At 36.0% G+C, this 17,255-nt stretch overlaps 1 protein-coding gene across 1 annotated transcript in view; it reads right to left on the bottom strand.

Annotated features, from left to right (window-relative positions):
• MRAP2 (melanocortin 2 receptor accessory protein 2) overlaps nucleotides 1-12,050 on the bottom strand; it is a 55,594-nt gene extending 43,544 nt beyond the window's left edge. Inside the window, exon 1 of the mRNA XM_016431178.2 lies at nucleotides 11,411-12,050. The gene's annotated coding sequence lies outside the window, so the exon portion shown is untranslated. The remainder of the gene's footprint in view (nucleotides 1-11,410) is intronic.
• Between the last annotated feature and the right edge of the window lie 5,205 nt (nucleotides 12,051-17,255).

The following is a 17,255-nucleotide window of genomic DNA, read 5'->3' as shown; positions in this document are numbered from 1 at the left end:
AGTTTAGTAGGAAAAATACCAAAGGGTTTATTATTCACTGAAATTCAACATGTGCACACAACAAAGTCAGTTTATACTTAAATGACCCCTCAAAACAGATACCCATAACAAGCTTTATAGGAAGTTTTATGAGGATAATATCAATCTGGGCTGGAAGAATTGTGATTTTTCATCTTGATCCTTAAGGATGGGTAATATTTGTAATAGAAAAAAAGTGAAGAGAATATGAAATTTGGGCTTGGGGAAATGATTTAAAGATTTAAGATTAAGATTAAGATAAAAAACCAAGATTAAACAGAATGCATGTGGCTCTGATCATGTCACTTTCTTGTTCCAATAAAGTCAATGATTCCTCATGAACTAACTAATCAAATGCAAACTATCTAGCCTATCATTTGAGATAAAACAGAAGTGAGAGGTCATCTAAAACCAACCCCCTCTTTTTACAGATGAGGAAACAGGTCTAGAAAGGTCCAATGAGTCACCTTATGTGATAGTTACTCTGTTTCACTAATAGGAAAAGGTAGAGCCCTCAAGTTCAGTATAACATTTTCTTTAGGGCTTATCTGTCCAGGTGTACCGGCTGCCAAAGATGGAAGTTACCTAGCACAAATACCCCTACCAGTTAGGTCATCCCATTATCAGTAAAACTGGACTTTTAGGAAAGAGACAGTAGGCTTCAATGGAGCCATGTGATGCTGAGCAAATATCACAACCTCTATGGGTTTCAGTTTCCTTTTTTTTTTTAAAAAAGGAAAGATTTGGATTAGAACCATATCTCAAATCACTTACTCTGCCAAAATTCTATGATTTCAGGAGCTTATAAAGGCCATTGCCTCTGGAGTCAGAAAACTTATATTAAAATCCCAGTTATACAACTTTATACTTGCATACCCTTGAACAAAACCCTTAATTCCTTTGGATCTCGGTCTCCTGATATGTAAAATGGAGGAATTGAACTAGATGATCTCTGGGGTCCCTGATAGTTTTGAGTCTATATTTCTACTTTTTGCAACCTTATTTCAAGCTACTCCTTTTCATGTACCCAATAATCCAGAAAAACTGACCATTTGTTATCTTTTGAATCCCTATGTTTACTTGCCTCTATCTCCCAAGTAAATGGCTTAACAGCTTTCCTCACACTGAACTCTGTATCTGAAATTCTTGCTTTATACCCCTTCCATATTTTAATATTACCATTTCAAGGAATAGCTCCTCCATGGAGTTTTCTCTGAACTCTTATCCAGAAGTTACTTCTGCCCCTACCAGCCATCCAAGCTCCCATAACACTTTGCTTGTACCTTTCTCGCTCTAGACTTAGAAAGTCTCCAAGTATAACATCTCTGTTTATCTTTATATTTATATATCTTTTTTTTAACTACAAAGATTGTAAACTGTTTGAATTAAAGATAGCACATCTTACTCATCTTTGTCCCTCTGCCACAGTGACTAGCAGGGAACCTTGTATGCATCCTAGATTAAATGTTCACTGAATGAATGAGTTAATTTATCAGACTATGAAGAGATCTGTCTAACTGAAGTAATGAATCTCTAACTGCCTAGTCTTGGCTATCACTTGAATATATCTTTCCTCTATATCTGCTATCATAAAAATGTATTGATAATGCAATAAAATACTTTGGATGTCCATAATTTTATTGTTATGCATTTGTGTATAATTTGACTTGGGAAATTGTTTGTAATGAAATCCAGGGGATTAGAAGATTGAAAAGAAATTGCCTTCAGGATATTTTTCAAAATATTTTAGAATCTCATGAACTCTGAGAGAGTGAGAAAGAGCCTTAGATATCATCGATTTCAACCCAATCTTAGAAAGAACCATCATCTCTGACAAGTGGTTATACTGCTTATGCCTGAAGATCTCTAAAGAAAAGGAAGTTCTGATGGCCCCTCAATCCAGGCTAGGTTGGTTCCAATTGTTACAACCTTTTTTCTTCATATTGAACCAAAATTTTTCCTATTTGCTCTTTAAAGTATAGTGTCCTGAATATCAATCCTTTCTCCTCACTCACTTCTGGACCCTTGGAAATCTGGCTTCCCATCTTATCTCTCTACTGAAACTGCTCTCTCCAAAGGTACCAGTGACCTCTTAATTGATACATTTAATGACTTTTTCTCAGCTCTCATCCTTCATAACCAGACCAGTCATGTCTTCATTCCTTGCCAGGCTCCACTCCTCATTCTTTGCCTTTCTCTACCATACCTGGAAGTTCATCACACTGTAATTATACTTCACCTCTATAGCCCCTTCATATATATATATATATATATAGATAGATAGATAGATAGATAGATAGATAGATATAGATATAGATATAGATATTATATGCATATATATATATATAATTCCAGTTTCCTTAGAGCTGTGATCTGTCATTTTTATAATAGAAAAGAAATGTAGGTAGGGAAGAGGTATTTCTCTTTTACAACAATTTTTTTTAAATGAGTGCCTATTACATTATCATTTGATAATTTGGTAACATATTATTCTGTCCTGTTATTGATTTACACCGTATAGTTTATATTCTTTTATTCCTTAAGCTGATTTTATCTCCAAATCTTACTTTACTCTTTCACAGGAAAAAAAAAACTATTTCCTAGCACAATATTTGCAAGAAAATTCCAAACTCATGTTGGTATAATTACCACAAACCTTACAATGTGCTATATATTTCTTCTTTCTCAATCCCTGCTCTGTCTCTTTGTACCAGAAAGTACCACAGGCCAATGACTGGTTGAAAGAATCCCTGTCCCTTCATCTACTTTTCCAGATATTTTTTATTTGTTTGTTTTGACTTGAGGTGGCTACCTGCTGCCAAGGAAGTCCTACAAGAAAACACATGTACTTTTCAGAGATGAATAAATACTGAAACTGTTATTTCACTGATAGAGAAAATTTCCAGTTAAGGAAACTCCCCTTTCCAAAGCAATTCAGCAATTCTCCTATAACTCACAGTCTTAGAAATATGCCTGGAGCTCTAAAAGGCTAAGTAACTTAACCCAGGGTCACACAGTCAATAAGTATAAGAGGCAGAATTTAAAATCACATCTTTCTGGCTCTGATATTGGCTTGCTATCTACTACAACTAGCTGCCTTTCTTATTTTCAGAAAGAAACACAAGAAAAATTCCCTTGACATGAAATTCATTTCAATTTTAACAAGTATTTTATAGGCAATAATTGTATAGATTATCACCAAATAAATCTAAACATCAATTAAATGATAAAAGTGCCTATAGGAATATCTAATTCAATCCATCAAATAATTTTTATTCCAAAGATATTTAACTCAACCAAAAGATAATACCCAACTGCTCCTTTACATACAACCTAGCTATACAAAAACACACAAAAATTTCTTCTATCTACAGTGGAGTAAATATTATGAGGACATTGGTGTATTCTGCCATTACAGCCCAAAAATTTCAAACTTCAAACTTTTTTATACTTGGAGAAAACTGTTGAGACCCAAAGATTTTTTCTCGTATTTTCATGAAGAATCAGAAAATAAGATGTCAGAGTTAGAAGAGATCTCAGATGTCATCAACCTACCATTCAACTGTACATTTTCAGGAGGGTAATATTTTCTTTTTTTTTAAAGCAGCACATTATATTAGACAGTTCTACAATAGCAAATTTGCCTTTACTGAGAGACAAAATCTACTTTCCAGTCTATAATTTATCAGCCAATGACCCTAATTCAGCTAATTTTTCCTATGTAATTATAGGTAGGCTCTGTTTTCTGGGAGGTTGGGGTATCCTCTTAAACTTCAGTCTTTCCTTTAAGCTATTTTCTGCTTATTTTCTGGGTTTTTCTAGTTTCAGTTCTTCAAAGATGGTGTGATGGACTGAGGGCTGAGAGCTCTGAGGGCCCCTTTCCCCTGATGATTCAATTAACCCTTGAGATCCTGATAGCTCAAAGACTTGCTTTAGGCTTGGTTTTAAGCATTTGGTCTCACTTTGATCTTGATCAGGTCAGGAACTACCTAAATTGTAGCCTCAGGCTTAGTTGTAAGTTTTTGATCTTACTGTGTACTTGTTCTAATAAGGCACACCCTTGATTGCCCTGTCCTGGATCTCTGCCCTGAGTTTTAGCAAAAAAGATTCTGCCACCCCCCCCTCTTATTACTATCAGCCACCCCAAACTGTGATCTCTGTCCTCACCCCAACCCAGACTGAGACTCCTGACTTCACTCTAGACCCACACAGATCAGCCCACTTTAGCACAGTCTGCCCTAGGCTGGGAGTCCAGACTTCTCCACAGGTTTGAAATTTCAAGGGGTATGAGTTGACTGGGACTGCTATTTGCCTAGAAAGGATCTTTGGATATGAATGTTGGCTTAGACTCAGGTTCAGAACCTGGGAGAGCGGATGTGGGGTAGAGATGTGTGGCTTGCTCTTCAGTCCTTGCTCTAAGTCTTTCAAACTGTGCACCCCTCTCACCCCAGCCCAGATGTTCTCTGCCTGTTCTCTGCTTTTCTTTTCTTGAAAGTTGTTAAACTCTGTTTCCTTTTGGCTCTTTCACTTCTCTATTCATTCTGTGGTGACATTTTAATATTGGTTGGAGAGGATTCTCATGGTGACTCAGAAGCTCTTCTGTTCTACTATGCCATTTTGGCTCCACCCACTGTAAAAAATGAAGACTTGAACCCAGGACTCCAGTCCCCAGAAGTCCTTGATCACTTCCCAGAATGCTTTGTAATCGCACTGAATTCTCACCTGGGCAAGATCACAAATTATTATTTAAAGGAGTTCTCCCTCTACTGAGGCCCTCTTTCCCACTTCCACTTCCCAGCAGATGTGTCTCTTATGATGTAAGTGAAATTGAATTGGGCCTCTCGGTCCACATGCTTTCCTTTCTTGAATTTTCTTTATATTTTAATCTTCAATAAACCTCTAAAAATATAATACTTCTAGAGAGAAACTAATGTCTACCTTGCCTCAGTTTCCCCTAAATTTTAATCTTAACACCACTGACCCTAATTCTGCCCACTAAAGCAACAAATAATATATCTACTCCATATTTTCATGAAAACTCCTTCAAATATTTGAAGACAGCAATCACATCAAATGAAAAAAACATGAAATGTGATTTACAAACCTTGGAATATTATATGAATACTAAATACCCAGTCCTTTGTCTTCTCTTTCACAGACTAAACTGATATAGCATGATTTCTAGATTTTCCACCATTTTGTTTGCATTTAACTTATTTCTTTTCTTTGCCAATATCCTTCTTAAAGGGCTATGTTCAAAACGAATAGAGTTCTGCAAATGGAGAGAAGAGTGGAACTATTTTGCTTCCAAAAACTATTTTGTTTCCAAATATTTAAATCTGAATACTATATTTTTGTTAATCCAGTCTAGGATGCCACAAACATTTTGAACTTGTAAACAACTAAAGACCACAGGGCTTTTAACCCTATAAATAGCTGTCAGTATGGGTCTACTTTAACTTTTACTTAAGTAACTTAATTTAAGTTAAACATTATCCCCATTGAATTTCATCACATTTAGAAAAGGAATGAGAGAAACTAAAGACATACAGACTTCAAAGAAGGCTCATGCCAATTATAACTTTTTTTCCAGAAAAAAATTGCTAGGCATTGCAACCACTGAATAATATCTCAAAAAATTAAATTGATTATAATTTAATGGCTAGAAACTAATTTATTACTGATGTAGGAGTCATCTCCTAAAATCAAAATTGGTATAAGCCTAGAAGCAAATAAAAACAAAAATGATATTGCATATGATTAAACTATTAAACATGATTGTCCTATTTAAACAAGTTATTTGTAATTAAAAATGGCATGTGGATCAAATTAGTCATTTATTAGTAGGCATTTAATGAAATGCCTCCTATATGATAGTTACAATGATCAACAAATGAATAAACTGAAAATCAGTATCACATATCATCAAGATCTTTCTTATTGGTAAGGATTAAGTCAAGATGCTCCAAATATCTTTTGGAAGATGAAATAAGACAAGTAAAGGGAGTATCAGATGTTCTACTTGAAGTCCTCTAAAATGACCATTATCTTGTCATTACACCATTATAATTATCTGTAATTTAGAAAGATAACCCACATTCTGCATATGATGAGATGGTCTATAGTATATTTTATTTCTCTTTAACAATATCATTTCTGTCTCTTCCTTCATCTTCATCCAAATGCTCTCTAATACAGTACACTTGTCCTCAAATTCATGAATTTCACACAATTATAGCTTGTTAAAAAAATATTTAGTGCTACTTCCCCACCATTTCCCTTGGATCTATTTCCTTTGAATATCCTTCTATTGTCATATTCCTATAACCTGTAAATTGAGAGAGAGAGAAATAGAAAAATACACATATATGCAAGAGTATGTAATCATACAAAGAGCATTTATTAAGAACTTACTATATGTCTGACACTTTACTAAGAATTGGAGGAGATCTAGGGGGCAGCTAGGTGGCTCAGTGGATTGAGAGCCAGGTCTAGAGATGGGAGGTCCTGGGTTCAAATCTGACCTCAGACACTTCCCAGCTGTGGGACCCTGGGCAAGTCACTTGACCCCCATTGCCTAGCCCTTACCACTCTTCTGCCTTGGTACCAATACACAGTATTGACTCTAAGATGGAAGTTAAGGGTTTAAAAAAAAAAGAATTTGAGATCTGAATATAAACAAGTCATCCCTATCCTCAAAGAACTTATATTCTAATGGAAGAAGGCAGTATATGAAAAGGAGCTGATGAAGGAGGAGGGCATAAAATATAACTGGGTGGGAGAGGGAGAAGAATGAAAAGAAGGGGGGAGAGAATCCATTTATGAATGAGGTGAAACATGTCTGAGATCCTTCCAAAAATAATGGTCTCAGAGAGGAAATCACCAATCAGGATAAGAGGTGAGACTTTAGGACATAGGGTTCTACAGGGGGGCAATGCTGTATTTTTTTTTTATGGCTTTATGTAAACCTTATTCTTGGTTTATATGGGCAAGGTTAAATCTTGGTGGACTTTTCAAACTCAGTTTCTAGCCATCTTGATGAACTTAAAAATCTCCTACCAAACACATTTTTCAGGCAGTCATATAGTACATTCTACTTTTTCCCAGGTACCCATCATAAATCATGGTCAAGAAACACAAAAATATGTTCATCAACACACCTTTCTGTGTCAGATATCCATTTTTCTTATCTTCTTTTTCCCCATCCAAATTCATGATTTTTAACAAGAAGACCTGCTACTTTGTCCCAAGGTCTTTAGTTTCCTACCTAGAATTTCAAAATCACTAAGGATACATCCAAGTTTCTGCGTGGAACAGTTGACATCATTCATGTCTGAGGGAACTGGCAGAAGTGAAGTGGGTGGCAGATTTGATGAATCTTTCTCCCATGTGGGGATACATATCCCAGAAAGCTACATATAAACACTTCCATTTGTTTGAACAGAAGCAACCAAAGACCAATAGTCTTTTCCCCTACTTATAATCAGTAGAAGGCTTCCTAGAATCTGTGAACCTTTATTCTTTTGCTTCTTTTTGAATCCCTAGCACTTAACACAGTGCCTGACATATATCAGATGATAAATAAATATTTATTGATAACTGATTACGATTATAATTGTTCCCTGGAGGCAGAGCTGTTGCTTAAAACAAGATCTAGTGAAACACTTGAGGTTTCATTTTGTCCAACCCCCTCCATTTACAGATGAATAAAGTAAGGCTTCAGAAAGTTAGGTAACTCGTCCAAGATCACAAAAGTAGTAAGTAGCAAACCTGTGATTTGAATCTATGAACTGTGACTCCAAACTCCATATTGATCCCACTGTGTCATATCTCTCTAGTTCACATTTGTTGCATAGTTCTAGTGGGAGAGAGTTTCTTTTTATTCTTTTAATGAGTGATTTATAATGGAAAGATCATGGACACTGGAATAACAAGACTTCAATTCAAATGTCAACTCTGTTAGTGTCTGCATGATCTTGGGCAAGTCACCATTCACTTAGCAGAACTCTAGAAGGGGTGGTGGAATCATAGAATCTTTAACATTCCTGCTAGCTTCAAATCTATGGTTTTTCTTCTCTTAAGTTCTTCCAATCTCTGGACACTGGTTTTGATTCCCCTCTGCTTCTTCAGAATATTTTTTTTTTATTCCATGGATTACTTCTCTCATCTGGGATATTTCTTTCTCAATATTTCATTTTGGAAAAATTTTGGACAAACCATCAGTTTTCAAAATCTAGATCCATCTCTCACCTAAATAAATGTTCACCTTTTTAGATAAAGTGACACTTAAGGCAAGATGAAGAGAAGAGACAGTGAAAATCTGTTTTCCAACCCCAAATTTCAAGTGAGGAGATATCTTAATTTATATATTACTATATAACATAATATATAATTATTATATTAATAAAATATTATATGAGATATAATTATAATGCAAAATTAATCATATATTGAAAATTATGGTTTAATATAAATAGCATTGGCTTCATATCCAGGAGATCTTTGGTCCTATTAGCAAATCTGAAATTCCTAGCTATGTAGTCTCATTTTTGTTTTGTTTTGTTTGTGTTGTCCCAACCTAGGATTTCATCTGTACATGGAGGGATGAAGAATTTCCACTACCAATGCAGATCATCACCTTTCCTTCAATTTATAGTCTTAGAGAACTATCTAGTACACAGAAGAGGGCCAGTGACTTGCTCAGAATCACACATCCAATCTATTTCTGGGAATAAAAAAAGGATCATAGACTGAAAGCTGAAAGAGATTTTAGAGGTCATAGTTAATCCCTCATCCCATTTTATAGATAAGTAAAACTGAATACAGTTAGGTAGATACAGTGCCCCACCTAGAATCAGAAAGATCAGAGTTCAAATCCCTCCTCAGACATTTATTAGCTATATGACCCTAAGTAAATTACTTAACTTTGTTTGCCTCAGTTTCCCCATCTGTTAAATGACCTGAAGAAGGAAATGACAAACCACTGCAGAATCTTCACCAAGAAAGCCCTAAATGGGGTCATAAAGAATGAATATGACTGAAAGTAAAAGCCAAACAACCAAAATGCTTTAATCCCAAAATGACACATGTGTATGGTGTGTGTGTGTATAGTTATTGACTAGAAGTCTCTCAGTATTCTCATTTAATAAACATGTTGCTAAAATGTAAAAGATTATCTTTGGTTTAAACAATAGTTGTTTCATTCATTATCATTTTAAAATTTTATGATATATGTTAATATATGTAACAAATAAAACCAAAATGAAAAATATATTTTTATTAAGAAAAAAACAGTCATGAGGTAGTAATAGAAGGAACCAGTATATAAACCTGTGTCCTTTGCTCCCTTGAAGGGGAAATTAAATGCCACATTTATATTTTATGTTCAAGGCAATAAAGAGCCACTAAATTTTTTATGTAAAAAGATAGAGGCTTGGGGACAGCTGGGTAGCTCAGTAGATTGAGGGCCAGGCCTAGAGATGGAAGGTTCTAGGTTCAAATCTGACCTTAAACCCTTCCTGGCTGTGTGACCCTGATCAAGTCACTTAACCCCCTTTGCCTTACCCTTACCACTCTTCTGCCTCAGAACCAATACATAGTATTGATTCTAAGGTGGAAGGTAATGTTTTGTTTTGTTTTTTAAATAGAAAGAGGCTAGTGGCCACAGCAGCTGATGCCTTAGACTTCGATTCAGAAAGACCTAATGCAAAAGTGACCTAAGAATAGCAACAAGTCACTTAATCTCATTTTACTCATCAGTAAAATGGGATTAATAACTACCTCCTGGCATATCATAAGGATGAAATGCAAACTGCTTAGCACACAGTGCCTGGAACATTTTTGGCACTTAATAAATGCTTGAAAAAATAGCAGACAATATAAGAATATTTTCCCAGAGAGGGAAGAAATATCTCAGTGTTGTACAATTCTGTGCTTACTAAATGCCAATTGATCGGCTGACAGATTAGAAAACAGGTTGAAAAGTAAGAAGCTCTACAATTTCAAAAATATTTATATTTGTATCACAGGCAGCCTTGGTTTTGTTTTGTTTTTTGTTTTTTAATTTACATTCATAGTGTTGCCCCTCCCCAAGAAATGGAAAAGATGGGTGCATGGGTGTGACTCAATGGATTGAGAGACAAGCCTGGAAATAGACTGTCCTGGGTTCAAATTTGGCCTCATTCACTTCCTAGCTGGGTGATCATAGGCATGTCCCCCTTTGCCTTGCCCTTACCACTCTTCTGCCTTGGAACCAATACTTAGTATTGATTCTAAGAAAGAAGGTAAGGGTTAATAAAAATAAAAAGAAATGCAAAAGATGCCTTCAAGGAGAAAATAAATTCGACTGATTTCCTCCAGATCAGTAGTCTAGGAAGCAGTCACATTGCCTCCCTGCAAGGGAATGGAAAGAGCCCAGGATTTCAAATCCAAGAGTCGCTGTTCATATTCCACTGGCTTATGCAAGTGGCTTCAACCTCAGGGAGGAAGCTTCTGCTCCCTCATCCTCAAATAATAATAATAATAATAATAATAATTTGAATTTGATGACTGACGCTAAATTGCCCTCCAGATCCAAATTCCATGGTTCCCTCTTAATTGAGCCTTTGGAGACTGTTCTCTTTACACCCCCCCCCCCCGTAAAAAATACGGTGAAACCATCAACTCTCTCTAAAAAACAAATAAATAAATAAAACAAAAATAATTTGAATTGACTAACAGACTGCATCCTCAGCACCGCCCCCTCTCAAACCCCCTCCCCCCAAATGAATTAAGCAGATGCACAACCTCTGGTCCGGGAAATCCCAGGGAGTTCCGAAGTTTGATCTCCCACCAAGCAGGCGTCCTGAAAGGGCTGCAGCCGCTGGCCTGAAGGCCACTGGCCAGGAAAGGCAGCAAATGGCGAGTGACCCCGCTGGGCCATCCCGCTTTCTGGGGGCAAAGGTTGCCATGTAAGGGGCCCTACGAAACCTCTAAGCCACATTACTGGGGAGCGAAGGCCAGAGAAGGTAGGAAAAGTTCTTCCCGTGGGTGAGGGGGCAACGGGAACCCGAAGCCCTGCACTTGGGAGTCCCAGAGTTCCCTCTCTACCCTATTTCCCGAAGGCCTGATGTGTACAAATGCAAATCACGAACTGGAGGGAATGACTGTCAACTTGGTCTCTCTCCTTCCCTACCCATTCTGCTCCCATAAAAAAGCAGGCAACCTGCTCTCTAAAAAAAAAAAAAAACATCCTCACATTACAAACGCCAAGCAACTGCCACTAAAGCTGGAAACGTCTGCAAGAGCTCCTAGTGTCCCAGCATTTCTGCCTCCACCCTTAGGTGACAGGTCCCTAGTGCCCACTTGCTACCTGCTGCGGGTAGAAGCAGTCAGGGCTGACCACCAAACCTACCTGCTCGCCTGCCTGGCTCTCTCCAGATGTAGCCGCCCGTTGCAGCTGCCTTCGCTCCGCTGTCAGGCTTGGAGCAAGTTGTTCGCCGCCAAGGGAGGTGCGGGCTTCCGAGCCGCAGTGGAGGGAGGGTAGGGTGGAGGGCGGAGGGCGGAGGGCGGAGGGCGGAAAAATGACTGAGGGATGGGGGGATAGAGAGATAGAGTAGAAGTGAGAAAGGAACGGGTATTGGGACGTCAAGGGAAACCTCTAATCCCCAGAGCTCCAGGGAGCCTCCTGCAAAGATGTAGGAGGTAAAGGTAGAAGGGGAGACTAGAATCCCAGGCTGCTGAGCCCTGAGAATCACTGGAATTCCCAGGAGTAGGATAGGCAGGAGAGGGAATGCCCCATGCTCTGCTCTAAGAGTCTGTCTGGTGGAGTAAATAGGCAACGCTTGTTTACTCTCCTCCTTCCCAGAGATGCCTCTTCTCTTCTGTCAAGTCAAAGGCAGAAGTCAGAGAAGAAGGGTGAAAGAGAAAATGTTTCAATCTTCAGTGATGGACTGACTCACTTTCAAAGCAATAACCTGCCTGTGTGTGTCTCTCTCTCTCTTTTTCTGTCCTTCCCAGCTCTGCAGTGTTCCTGGCTGGCCAACTTTATATCTGATCTAAAAGGAGAGGCAGGAGAGTCAAGTATAAGGAAAATTAAAATTCATAGGTAAACTGAGCCCCAAATCCCCATTTTAGTCACAAGGCTCAGCCTTTGTCCCTAGTAAACCTTATCAGGAATTGGGGAGGTCTGTTTTTCTCCCCCCTAACCTCTTTAATGGCAGAAGAACTAATAATCAAATGAAGCTAAAATATCCCACCCACCCAAGGTAGGAGAACAATGTAGATAGATACAGTGATAGAAAAATGGAACATGTCTGCTAGAAAAAAAAAAGTTGACAAATTTACACACACATACTATATGTTTTTGTGAGGTTAGTCAAAGGCAATTGTTTAGGGCACCAAGATACATTCAAATATCTCCCCCAAATAGCTATTTTATGTCTCATTTTTATTTGTATTTTAAATAAATCTCAGATAATTAAAAAATAAATTTAGTTTTGTCTTCTTAAATTTGATGAATAAAAATGTTTTAATGGAAGATTTCATAAACATTCATCTTTTTTAAAAGCAATAGTTAATCAAGTTCTCTGGGTGCATACTCTAATAAAATATGCCTTGTGCTTCTAGATGAGTATTACAAGCACTATTAATCCCATTTTACAGATTAAGGAGCTCAAAGAAATTAAATGGCTTGCCCAAGGTCACAAAGCTAATTGCTAGCAAAAATAGTTAGAACCAAATTCTCCTGAGTCCAAACCCAATGTTCTTTCCATTCTGCCCAAATTCCTTGTAATTTATACCCATCTCTATTTCCATCTTTCTCTTTCCATTCCCAACATTCCACTATAATTTGCAGAAAGTCAAAGAATCATTGTCTCGTCTTTTCCTCCTTAATATAAATTATGGACAGTACATGCCTGCTTCTTTTTCTATTCCTAGTTGATTAGACTAGATCTTATAGTTCAAGTCTTCTTATTCTCTTGGTTCCTTCCATCAATAATGATACTAGACAATATTCCAAAATACTTTTTTTCTTTTCTTTAATTTTTTATTATATCTTTCCATTTTACACCACCTTTATCTCCCAATATAACTAACCCTGTCTATAAAACCACCCCATAACATCAAATTAAATTAAAAAAGAAAAAGAAAGCAGTTAAGCAAAACTAAGTGATACATCAAATATGCCCTAAAGTATATGCAGTGCTTTGTATACACAATTTCCCACCTTTGCAAAGAAAAAAGGGAAGTATAGTCTTTTATCTCTTCAGAATATTACAACTTAACATTAAAATTATATGCAGTTTAGTTTCAAATTTTTTGCAATTATTTCCATTTATATGTTTGCAGTCATTATATATTTTGTTTTCCTTCATTTTACATCAGTTCATAAGTTTTCTCATGCTCCCCTATAGTCTTCATATTAATTTTTTCCTATGGAATAGTAATATACCATCATATTCACTTGCCATCATTTGTTTAGCTATCCCCCAGGTGATTAATATTTACTTTCTTCCAGTTCTTTTTTTATTACAAAAAGTGTCATGAATATTTTTGTGTATAGTAGACTTTACTTACTATCTTTTACATCACTAGGGCATATGGCTAGTAGTGAGATCACTGGCTCAAAGGACATAAACTTTCTAGTGAGTTTAGTCTCATAATTCCATATTGCTTTATAGAATGGTTGGATTAGTCACAGTTCCTGCAGTGTATTAATCGACCCATCTTTCCACAATTCCTCCAATAATCATAATTTATGGTAATATATAATTGCCGACTAAATGCTCTTTTGTTGAATTTATCAATTTTCTGGGTATGATGTAAATACCTTAAAGGAGTTTCAATTTGACTTTTTTCTTTGAGTAATGACCTGGAATGAATGAACTTTAATATGGCTCTTAATAGTTTCCAATTTTTCTTTTGAGTACTGTTTATAGCCTTTAAACACATCTATTGAGGATGGCTTTTGGTCATATATTTGTATTATTATTGTTCATGTCCAACACTTTATCACCCCCATTCAGGGTTTTCTTGGTAAAGATACTATAGTTATTTGCTATTTCCTTCTCCTGTTCATTTTACAGATGAAGAAACGGCAGCAAATTGAGTTAAGTGACTTGCCCAGGGTCACACAGCTAGTAAGTGTCTGAAGCCAGATTTAAATTTAGGAAGATGAGTCTTCCTGAGTCCCGGCAAACTCTCTATCCACCTCCAAGCCACACCATATATTGGAATTGTTTTCCTACATATTATGGATATCACAATCTTAGAAAATATTCCCTTATAATATTAGAATTGTATTAACTTAGTGCAATGACTTTTCAATTTTGTTCAATCAATTTCTATTTTATCTTTTGTGGGCATGTCTGTGCCTTACCAAAACCACTTGTTTTTTAAAAAGACTATTTTGGATTAATTATGTGGAAGATTTCAGAGTCCCACTTAAGATAAAAGCTTTTATAAATGGTGTTTTCAAGTATATATTTACACCTTTTTGTGTCATCTCCATCTCTTTCTTCCATGGTATCTTTTCAGTTAAGTGGAATAAATATTATTTAAGTGCCTACTCTGTGCTATATTCTGGGGATACCAAGCTAAAATGAAATAGTCTTGGCACTCAGTGGATTGTGTAAGGGTTAAATTGGGGCTTTGGCTAAATAAGAGAGTTATAAATTCAATGTTTTGGTCACTGAATTCAAAATATTGTCCCTAAGCCAGAAAAAAAAACTGTTAGCATCTTTTATTTATAATGAGAAAGAGAAAGGGTTGAAGTATGAAATTAAGAAGGGAAAGAGTTAAGGAGTTACCTAGCCTAGTGCTGATCCAATGAAATTCAGCTTGCTCCTAGACAAAGTTCCAATCTCCATATGGAAGTCCCTGTCACTCTACCCAGCAAGCCAATGCAGGATCCAGGGGAAAGGTTTACTCCAAACAAAAGCAGGGATCTCTGGAACCAATCTCTCCAAATGCCAGGAAGGGAAGGAATGCTATACCATGTTGGTCTCTTTTTATACCCCTTTTTTCCACATTACTTCCTGTCACTTCTCATCATTCCTCCTTCTTCACAGAAACCAAAAGCAGTCTTTCAATTTGCCTAACACTGCCAAGGATCTGTGGGATCCACCTCTCATCCTCTGAGGGTGTAAACTATTTTCAAAGGATTCACAAGTTTCTAACTGATTGAGTTAAAAGGGTGGAGTTCTAACAAAGTGTTAAGTAGGAGTTTCTTGATTAACTCAAAATAGACAAAGAGAATAAAGAATTCCTTTTCACAATTTCCCCCTGTGATTCTTTGGGAAATTAGTCTCCCCAATGAATCATTTAACATAACTAGCTCATACCTCTAAAGATCTTCTAGCTAAAGGTACATATAATATTGCACTTTCTAAGAGGAAATTACAATAGTTGGATATGAAAGGCAAATGGGGGGGGGGGGAGAGAGAGAGAGAGCAAAACCAATGATTGGTAGGTGCATTGACAAAAAGTCAGATGGGGGCAATCCCCTTTGGCATAAGAGTTTACATTCAGAATGAATGTGTTCAACCCCCTTCATTTCAATCAATACTTCCCAAAGCTCATTCTGGATCTTCTGAAGCAGTGTAGGTTTCTTTTAGATTTCTTTATGATACCTTCTCTAAATAGTTCATTGTCTTGATTCAGAGAGTTAATGATCTTCTTTCCTGAAGTTTTTTCTCAAAAAAAAATTTAAGTCTGGATTTTACAAAAATTATACACTTATATTTTACTGGAGTGATAAAACAGATAAGTAAAGAAGAGATACACAGATAAGTAAATTCAAAATTTTTCAAGACAGAAAGAACACTAAGGAGTGGAAATATCAGCAAATTCTTCATGTAGGAAGTAGCATATAAACTGAGAATTGAAGGAAATAGGGAAATGACTGACCCATGCAAAGTCACAGAGATAGGATGATTAGTTCTAGGAACAAGTTTGACAAAAACAAAGAATGTGTGAAGAAGAATACAGAATGTCTAGAAAGATAGTTGGGAATCAGATTGGGGAGGGTTTTAAATACCAGGCTAAACATGGCTTTTTAGTTCTATTTTAGTATGATTTTTTATGAATTCAAATTTATTATTTGTTTTTCCTTTTTAAAAATTCGCTTTGTTACATTAAAATACCCAGATAACTTCTTCTCTCCCTCCCTTCCTTCATTAGAGAAGACATCTTTTGGCCAAAAAAAATGTATGTATAGGTAAAAATAGGTCTTACTGATTTCTATTTATCACTTCTGTCTCTGGAGGTATACATATACAGATCACTTTTCAAACAATATTGCTATTACTGTATATTGGTTCTGCTCATTTCCCTCTTTAGAATTTCATGTAGGTCTTTCCGTGTTTTCCTAAAATTAATCTGCTTTTCATTTTTTATGGTATAGTAGTGTTCCATCACAATTATATGCCACAACTTGTTTAGCAGTTCCCCAATTAATGAGTATCCTTCAATTTCCAGTTCTTAACACCACAAAAAGAGCTGTTATAAATATTTTAGAATACTTCCATTCTTTTCCTATTTTCTTGATCACCTTCAGAAATAAACCTATAATAATAATATATAGTTTCATAATTCTTTGAACATAATTCCAGATTTCTTTGTAGAATGGTGGTATCAGTTCACAGTTTCACAAATAGTATATTAATGTCCCCATTCTTCCACATCCCTGCCAACATTTATCATTTTGCCCTTTTATCATTTTAGACAATCTGAAATATATGGAATGATATCTTAGAGTTGTGATTTGCATTTCCTTAATCAATAATAATTTAGAGCATTTTTATATACTTAAATGTAGTTTTTAATTTCTTTACCCAAAAACTGTCTGTTCATATCTTTTGACAATTTATCAAATTGTGACCAAAGAGGATTCATATCAGATATTCAGAGATGGTTTAATATAAGTGAAACTATTAACTTAATTGATTCTGTCAAAAGTCATATGATCATATCAATAGATACAGAAAAAGATTTTAACAAATCCAACACTCATTGCCATTAAAAATAACTGGAAGCATAGATAAGAATGGGTTTTTCCAAAGAATAATAGGTATAAACTTAAAACCATCAGCAAATATTATTCATAATGGGGAAAAGTTAGAGACCTTTCCCATGAGATCATGAGTGAAACACAGATGCCCATTATCACCAATATTATTTAATACTATATTAGAAATACTAGCAATGCAAGTAATAAAGAAAAAGAAATTGAAAGAATAAGAATGAGCAAAGAGGTA

Source organism: Monodelphis domestica, chromosome 2 (genome assembly GCF_027887165.1).
Source record: "Monodelphis domestica isolate mMonDom1 chromosome 2, mMonDom1.pri, whole genome shotgun sequence".
Taxonomy (NCBI): domain Eukaryota; kingdom Metazoa; phylum Chordata; class Mammalia; order Didelphimorphia; family Didelphidae; genus Monodelphis; species Monodelphis domestica.
This window is presented reverse-complemented; position numbering and strand designations above follow the sequence as displayed.